Here is a 9,115-nt window from a genome sequence, read left to right as displayed (position 1 = left end):
CTATCTCAAAAGATATAAGTGAAGTACATAGAGTATTCTAATAAATTCCGATTCATGTGTGTCTCTCCAAAAGGTGTGTACAGCAAGGATGATTGTGGTAAACTAAAAAGCAAAGACTCAAATCATACAATACGCTCCAAGCAAAAAACATATCATGTGGTGAATAAAATATAGCCTCAAGTAAAGTTACCGATAGATGAAGACGAAAGAGGGGATGCCTTCCGGGGCATCCCCAAGCTTAGGCTTTTGGTTGTCCTTGAATTTTACCTTGGGGTGCCTTGGTCATCCCCAAGATTAGGCTCTTGCCACTCCTTGTTCCAAAATCCATCAAATCTTTACCCAAAAACTTGAAAACTTCACAACACAAAACTCAACAGAAAATCTCATGAGCTCCGTTAGTATAAGAAAACAAACCACCACTTTAAGGTACTGTAATGAAATCATTATTTATTTATATTGGTGTTAAACCTACTTTATTCCAACTTCTCTATGGTTCATACCCCCCAATACTCGCCATAGATTCATCAAAATAAGAAAACAACACATGAAAAACAGAATCTGTCAAAAACAGAACAGTCTGTAGTAATCTGTAGGTTTCAAATACTTCTGTAACTCCAAAAATCCTGAGAAATTAGGACGTCCTAAATAATCTGTACATTGATCTACTGTAGTTGGTACTTTATCGTTCTTTGGTAAAAAATTAAAATTATTCTCGTGAGTGCATACTTTCTGTTTTTTCAGCAAGATCAAACAACAATCATCCAAGAAGATCCTAAAGGCTTTACTTGGCACAAACACAATCATAACAGAGGATAGATGATTTATTTGTTACTAAACAGGAACAAAAAGCAAGGAACAAAAATAAAATTGGGTTGCCTCCCAACAAGTGCTATCGTTTAACGCCCCTAGCTAGGCATTGATAATTTCAATGATGCTCACATGAGAGATAAGAATTGAAGCACAAAGAGAGCATCATGAAACACGTGACAACCAAATCTAAGTCTAACATACTTCCTATGCATAGGCATATTATAGGCAAACAAATTATCATAGCAAGCAAAAACTAGCCTGTGCAAGGAAGCGGAAAGAAACAATAGCAATCTCAACATAACGAGAGGTAATTTAGTAACATGAAAATTTATACAATCATATTTTCCTCTCTCATAATAATTACATGTGGGATCATAAGCAAATTCAAAAAAATAGCTATCACATAAAATATTTTCAACACGGTCCACATGCACGCAAAGTTGACACTCTTCCAAAATAGTGGGATTAACATTAACTAAAGTCATGACCTCTCGAAACCCACTTTTATCGAAAATTGCATAAGATTGAACATTCTCCAAATACGTGGGATCTAAAGTTGACACTCTTCCAAACCCACTTTCAATATTGCACACATTATTATCAATCTTATATTCATCATGGGGCTTAAATAAATTTTCTAGATCATAAGAAGAATCACCCCAATCATGATCATTGCAACAAGTAGTGGACATAGCAAAACTAGCATCCCCAAGCTTAGGGTTTTGCATATTATTAGCAAAAATGACATTCATAGAATTTATAATAAAATCATTGCAATCAAGCTTTTTATTCAAAGATCTATCGTGAATCACTTTATAAAGCACTTCATCACAATTTTCTGATTCACCGATTTCAAGCAAAACTCCGTAAAGATAATCTAGTGCACTCAACTCACTAGCAATTGGTTCATCATAATTGGATCTCTTAAAAAGATTAGCAAGAGGATGAGGATCCATAACAATAGATAATTAGCAAAGGAAGATGCAAGCTAATAGAAGGCACATGGTAACACAAGCAAACAGAAGGACGAACGGAAGAGGGCGAATAAAATGGCAAAGGTGAAGTGGGGGAGAGGAAAACGAGAGGCAAATGGCAAATAATGTAATGCGAGGGATAAGAGTTTGTGATCGGCACTTGGTATGTCTTGACTTGGCGTAGATCTCCCCTACAATGGCGCCAGAAATCCTTCTTGCTACCTCTTGAGCATGCGTTGGTTTTCCCTTGAAGAGGAAAGGGTGATGTAGCAAAGTAGTTTTTGAGAACCAAGGTATCAATCCAGTAGGAGACTACACGCAAATCGCCTAGTACCTGCACAAACAAATAAGAACCTTGCAACCAACGCGATAAAGGGGTTGTCAATCACTTCACGGCCACTTGCAAAAGTGAGATCTCATAAAGATAATAAGATAAATACTTTTGGTATTTTTGTTGCATAGATTGGAAAATAAATATTGAAAAATAAATGGTTACAGAAATAGCTAGTTGACGGGAAAATAATATGATGTAAAGTAGACCCAGGGGCCATAGGTTAAACTAGTGGCTTCTCTCAAGATAGCATATCTTACGGTGGGTGAACAAATTAATGCCGAGAAATTGATAGAAAAGCGCATAGTTATGAGAATATCTAGGCATGATCATGAACATAGGCATCACGTCCGTGACAATTAGACCGAAATGATTCTGCATCTACTACTATTACTCCACACATCGACTGCTATCTAGCATGCATCTAGAGTATTAAGTTCATAAGATCAGAGTAACACATTAGGAAAGATGACATGATGTAGAGGGATAAACTCAAGCAATATGATATAAACCCCATCTTTTTATCCTCGATGGAAACAATACAATACGTTTCGGTTCCCTTTCTGTCACTGGGATCGAGCACCGCAAGATTGAACCCAAAGCTAAGCACTTCTCCCATTGCAAGAAAGATCAATCTAGTAGGCCAAACCAAACTGATAATTCAAAGAGACTTGCAAAGATATCAAATCATGCATATAAGAATTCAGAGAAGAATCAAATATTGTTCATTGATAAACTTGATCATAAACCTACAATTCATCGGATCTCGGCAAACACACCACAAAAAGGATTACATCGAATAGATCTCCAAGAACATCAAGGAGAACTTTGTATTGAAGATCAAAGAGAGAGAAGAAGCCATCTAGCTAATAACTATGGACCCGAAGGTCTGTGTTAATCTACTCACACATCATCACAGAGGCTATGGTATTGATGTAGAAGCCCTTTGTGATCGAATCCCCCTCCGGCAGATTGCCGGAAAAGGTCCCCATATGGGATCTCATGGGTACAGAAGGTTGTGGCGGTGGAAAAGTGGTTTCGTGGCTCCCCTGGATGTTTTTAGGGTATAAGAGTATATATAGGCGAAAGAAGTAGGTCGGTGGAGTTACGAGGGGCCCACGAGGGTGGGGGGCGCGCCTGCCCCCTGGGCGCCGCCCTACCTTGTGGATGCCTTGTTGCTTCCTTGACCTCCACTCCAATTCTCCTGGATTGTGTTTGTTCGAAAAAATATCCTCGTGAAGGTTTCATTCCGTTTGGATTCCGTTTGATATTCCTTTTCTGCGAAACACTGAAATAGGAAAAAAAATAGCAATTTGCACTGGGCCTTCGATTAATAGGTTAGTCCCAAAAATAATACAAAAGTGCATAATAAAGCCCATTAAACATCCAAAACAGATAATATAATAGCATGGAACAATTAAAAATATAGATACATTGGAGACGTATCAGAGGTTAGGCCCACTGCCGCCGTCCATGAGCACCTTGGTAAGTCGAAAGCCATCCACAATGGGGTTTAGTACTGAAGTGGTGGGTGCTCGGACTGATCGGGTCCTTGGTTCGTCGTCAGCGGTGAAGGTTATTGCCGCGTCATTCCATGGGCTCATTGCTACTACTTGGTGGACTTCGGCGAGGTCGTGAAGTGCCCTCTTACGCCCATTATTTGAAGAGAAAGTCTCGAAGACTGTAAGGACGTTAAAATCCTCCTCCTCCGGAGAGTGCTTCTCTGGAGTGGCGGTGGTGAGGATGGCCTCTCCACTTTTAGCTACTTGCCGGAGTACCCAACATGCTCGAAGCAAGCTTTTAAATATAGGCCGATATGACCGATATAAAGGCCGATATATCACTTTTGGGGCCTTACCGATATTAACATAACATATCATTTGGTAAATATCAATTTGGAACATATCATCTGATATGGACCGAAATATCGACCGATATGTCTGATATCTAGCCCGATATGTCCACCGATATAGAATGATACGTAGATGACAACAATTATTTATTAGAAAGTAGTGAAGTAAGATTATGCATTTACAACTTCATTATATATTATCAAAGTCATGCACAATGTTTCATACAAATTTATATATATCATATTGTTTTTAATCATAGAGTAAGGGTTTTGTGAATCTTTCCTTAATATTTTCCTAGTCAATAAGTAAATAAACTAGGAATCTAAATTTTTTATGTTAGAGCATTGACATCATACATTTTCTTTTACTAAAAACAAATGTTTTGAAGAAGAATAATGAAAAAAACTAGACATATTTTCTCTGCTATCTCTACATATCGTCCGATATATCACCTGATATCCGACATCCGATATGTCAAAGCCAAACCGATACGAACCCGATATCCGATATTTTGAATATTGGCTCGAAGGTATGAGTTGGGTCTGTGGTTGGCGTCGCATGTATCGGACAGGGCTTGTCGACGAGTTCGTCAAGAATGGACCTATATCCGAAAAAGGTTTGTTCTTCTTGCCGACGGGCTTATGGTCGGATGCCCCATGAGGATGTATCCGTTCTGCCCGGGCAGTACACTTCTTGAACGCAACATGTTCCAATTGGGTTTTCTGGGACTTCCATATGCTTTCCATCGCGCAGTAATTCTGTACTGCATGCGATAATTCTGCGAAACTCGGTATGTGACGGCAGTCGAGGGCATCCCGAGTTCCCTTGTCGATACAATTGTGATGAAAGACCGTGTAACACCCCGGATGTAACTTTCCCAATTTGTACTCCAACTCTTGCCGTTTCTGGCGTTAAGTTATATTTATTTCCTCGGGTTCGGGTTTTGTCTCTGTGTGTTGTTGTCATTGTCATGCATCTCATATCATGTCATCATGTGCATTGCATTTGCATACGTGTTCATCTCATGCATTCAAGCATTTTCCCCGTTATCCGTTTTGCATTCCGGCGCTTCGTTCTCCTCCGGTGGTCATTTCTAGCTTTCTTTCATGTGTGGGGATTAAACATTTCCGGATTGGACCGAGACTTGCCAAGTGGCCTTAGTTTACTACCGGTAGACCGCCTGTCAAGTTTCGTATCATTTGGACTTCGTTTGATACTCCAACGGTTAACCGAGGGACCGAAAAGGCCTCGTGTGTGTTGCAGCCCAACACCCCTCCAATTTGGCCCAAAACCCACCAAACTCTCCTCCATGTCCTAGAGCGTTCGATCACGATCGCGTGGCCGAAAACCGCACCTCATTTGGACTCTCCTAGCTCCACTTATGCCTATAAATACACCCCCTCCGTTTTCGGATCTCTCTCCCTCTCGAAACCCTAAAAAAAAATCCCTTCCGCCAACGCCGGACATGTCCGGGCGAGCCGGACAACGTCCGATCCGCCACCGCCAGCCAACCGTCGCCACCTGTCGCCTCCCGCGCCGGCCCGCGAGGGCCCGAGGCCGGCCCCGGCCTCTGCACACCCGGGCCGCGCCCCGCACCTCCATCCGCCGCCGCCTCTCCCATCTCCGGTGGGCGCCGCCACCGCGGGCCACCCCGCCGCCGACCGGAGCTCACCGCGCCACCGCCGCTTCCCGGTCGCCGCCTCACGCCGCCCCGCGCCGCCGCCTCATGCCGCCGCCGCCGCCACCACCGACCCCTGGAGCCCCTCGCCGGCCTCCTCCTCTCCGGCCATCACGAACTCCGGCGGTGAACAGTGCACGAACTCCGGCGAGCCTCGGGAACCACGCCAGATCCAGATCTAAAAAATCCCCCCGGTTGACTTTTTCCATCCGAACCCTAATTTTTAAGCGAACTTTGACCTGCTGTAACTTTGCATTTGTAGCTCCGTTTTGGACATATAGTATATCAAAATGTTCGTCTCGACGAGTACATCATTTCATTCCATTGCATCATTTTCATTTGAGTTCATCTTGATGCCCGAAATGCTGTTAGAAGGAGGCTTCATGAGTTAATTGTCAGATCTGCTAGTTCATCTACTTTTGTCATTTTTGCCATGATTGTTGTGTGCATGCTATGCCTGTGAGTCCTGCATATGTCTTATTAAGCATTTTGTTATCTTTCCAGAGGTGTAACCCATGCATTTTTAGGATGTGTGTGGTGACTTGTGCAAGCTTGCAAAGTGAGGCACCCGGTAACTCTGTTTTCAGGGACTTAGTAGTTTTCACCAAGTCTGGGATTATTTAGTTCATGATGCCATATGTTCTTGTTGTTTCCTAGTGATCCGTGCCTCTTTTTAGGATGATCAGTAAAGGAGTTTTGTTAATCGTGTTATAGTCTATCCATCCATGTCTTTACTTTCAATTATGGACCAACCTAGCTTGAGTCAATCGAGCTCTACTTTTGCTTCGTGGTGAATCTGGGCAGATCGTCAACTCGTTTGCGATTTTGCCGATGCTATTGTAGTTGATCCGTGCATGCTATGCCATTGTTCTCGCCATGTCTAGCTATCTTTTTGCGCCTTATTAATGGATGTATGCTTGCCTTGCCATGACTTGCACCGTAGTGAGTGCATCAAGCTCGTTTACATGCCTTCGTGAGTTATATTTCAGCATGTCTCAGTTTTCACTAAATCTGAAAACTGATTGTGTTTTAGCTATGTTCGTGTGCCTGTTAGTATATTTTGTGAACCCTTTTGGCCCCAGGTCACTTTGGGTATTTTGTTAAGCTTGTTGAGTAGCTCCATTCCATGTTCTTCCTTGTCATAATCAGGTCATGTATCATGTTGTTTGGCTGCTCCGAAGAGGGCTTCGTGATCTGAAATTTCAGACAAGTGTTAATTTCATTAAGTATGGAATCTGTTTTGCATTTGCGTTTTTGCCATGCTTGTTTGAACCTCATAATGGATGAATTGTCCATGGCTCAGTGCTAGTCTTTTGTTAAGCATCTTGTGTGCATCCCTGCCATGTATTTTGTTGTCATGTTTCGTGGCTATAGCATGTTCATCTCATTGCATTTAGATGCCTACTTGCTGTAAGTCGCAGACCGGTGTCAATTTTGAATCGCTTGCCATTTCCAAACCGTAACTCCGTTTCCGATGATATTTATATCGTTTTCAAGCGATTTCATCTCATCTTTCTATTGGCACCCTTGGAATTCCAAGTTGAGGCCAGGTTCATGCATTTCCTGTCATATCTTGCATTTTGCATCCCGCGTCGCATCCCGCATAGCATATCATCATTGCATCATATCACTTGATCCTTGCACGTGGTTGATTGTATCCTTGTTGCTTGTTTGTCTTGTTTGGGTAGATCCAGGAGACGAGTTTGCTACCGAGGAGCCCGTTGAGTTTGCTTGTGAGGATCCAGTCAACTCTGACAACTGTTCAGGCAAGATGATCATACCCTCGAAATCACTACTATCTTTGCTATGCTAGTTTGCTCGCTCTTTGCTATGCCAATGCTACGATGCCTACTATTTGCTTGTCAGCCTCCCAATTGCCATGTAAAACCTCTAACCCACCTTGTCCTAGCAAACCGTTGATTGGCTATGTTACCGCTTTGCTCAGCCCCTCTTATAGCGTTGCTAGTTGCAGGTGAAGATTGGAGGCCGTTCCTTGTTGGAACATTTATTTACTTGTTGGGATATCATTATATTTCCATGTTATCGTAATGCATCTATATACTTGGTATAGGGTGGAAGGCTCGGCCTCTCTCCTAGTGTTTTGTTCCACTCTTGCCGCCCTAGTTTCCGTCATATCGGTGTTATGTTCCCGGATTTTGCGTTCCTTACGCGGTTGGGTTATAATGGGAACCCCTTGATATTTCGCCTTGATTAAAGCTTTTCCAGCAATGCCCAACCTTGGTTTTACCATTTGCCACCTAGCCTTTTCTTTCCCTTGGGTTCTGCAGACTCAGGGGTCATCTTACTTTACCCCCCCCCCCGGGCCAGTGCTCCTCTGAGTGTTGGTCCACCCGTCAGCTACCGGTGGCCACCAGGGGCAACTTTGGGCTGGCCTACCCGTACCTAAGACAATCTGAGTGTGCCCTGAGAAAGAGATATGTGCATCTCCTATCAGGATTTGTCGGCACATTCGGGCGGTGTTGCTGGTCTTGTTTTAACCTGTCGAAGTGTCTTGAGTTACCGAGATACCGAGTCTGATCGGAACGTCTTGGGAGGAGGTCTATTCCTTCGTTGACCGTGAGATCTTGTCATGGGCTAAGTTGGGACTCCCCTGCAGGGATTGAACTTTCTAAAGCCGTGCCCGCGGTTATGGGCAGATGGGAATTTGTTAATGTCCGGTTGTAGATAACTTGAACCTTAATTTAATTAAAATGAATCAACTGAGTGTGTTACCGTGATGGCCTCTTCTCGGCGGGGTCCGGGAAGTGGACACGGTGTTGGAGTAATGTTTGCGCAGGTTGCCCCCTAGCTTCTCCCTCGTGCTTTGCCTCCTCTTCTCGCTCTCTTTTGCGAATAAGTTAGCCACCATACTTGCTAGTCGCTTGCTGCAGCTCCACTCATATTTTACCTTGCCATACCTATAAGCTTAAATAGTCTTGATCGCGAGGGTGCGAGATTGCTGAGTCCCTGTGGCTCACAGATTACTATTACACCAGATGCAGGTCCAGGTGATTCCGCTCCAGGTGACGAGTACGAGCTCAAGTGGGAGTTCGACGAGGACTCTCAGCGATACTACGTGTCTTTTCCTGACGATCAGTAGTGGTGCCTAGTTGGGGTTTGATTGGGACCGTGTCGCATGTTGGGTTCTCTTCTATTTTGGCGCCGTAGTCGGGCCATGAGTGTTTTTGATGATGTAATGTTATTTATGTTCTTGATTGACGTGGCGAGTGTAAGCCAACTATGTTCTCCCCTTTATTATTCATATTACATGGGATGTTGTGAAGATTGCCTAACTTGCGACATATGCCTTCAATGCGATTATGTCTCTAAGTCCTGCCTCGACACGTGGGAGCTATAGTCGCATCGAGGGTGTTACAGACCGAGACTGCATCGTTGTCGCAACAATCTTTAATCTTGTTTTTGACAAGTAGAAATCTGGCCCAAAAGTAATGGACCATTTCCCAAGGTT

This window comes from Triticum urartu, chromosome 1 (genome assembly GCF_003073215.2).
Source record: "Triticum urartu cultivar G1812 chromosome 1, Tu2.1, whole genome shotgun sequence".
Classification (NCBI taxonomy): domain Eukaryota; kingdom Viridiplantae; phylum Streptophyta; class Magnoliopsida; order Poales; family Poaceae; genus Triticum; species Triticum urartu.
Note: the sequence above shows the minus strand (reverse complement) of the source record.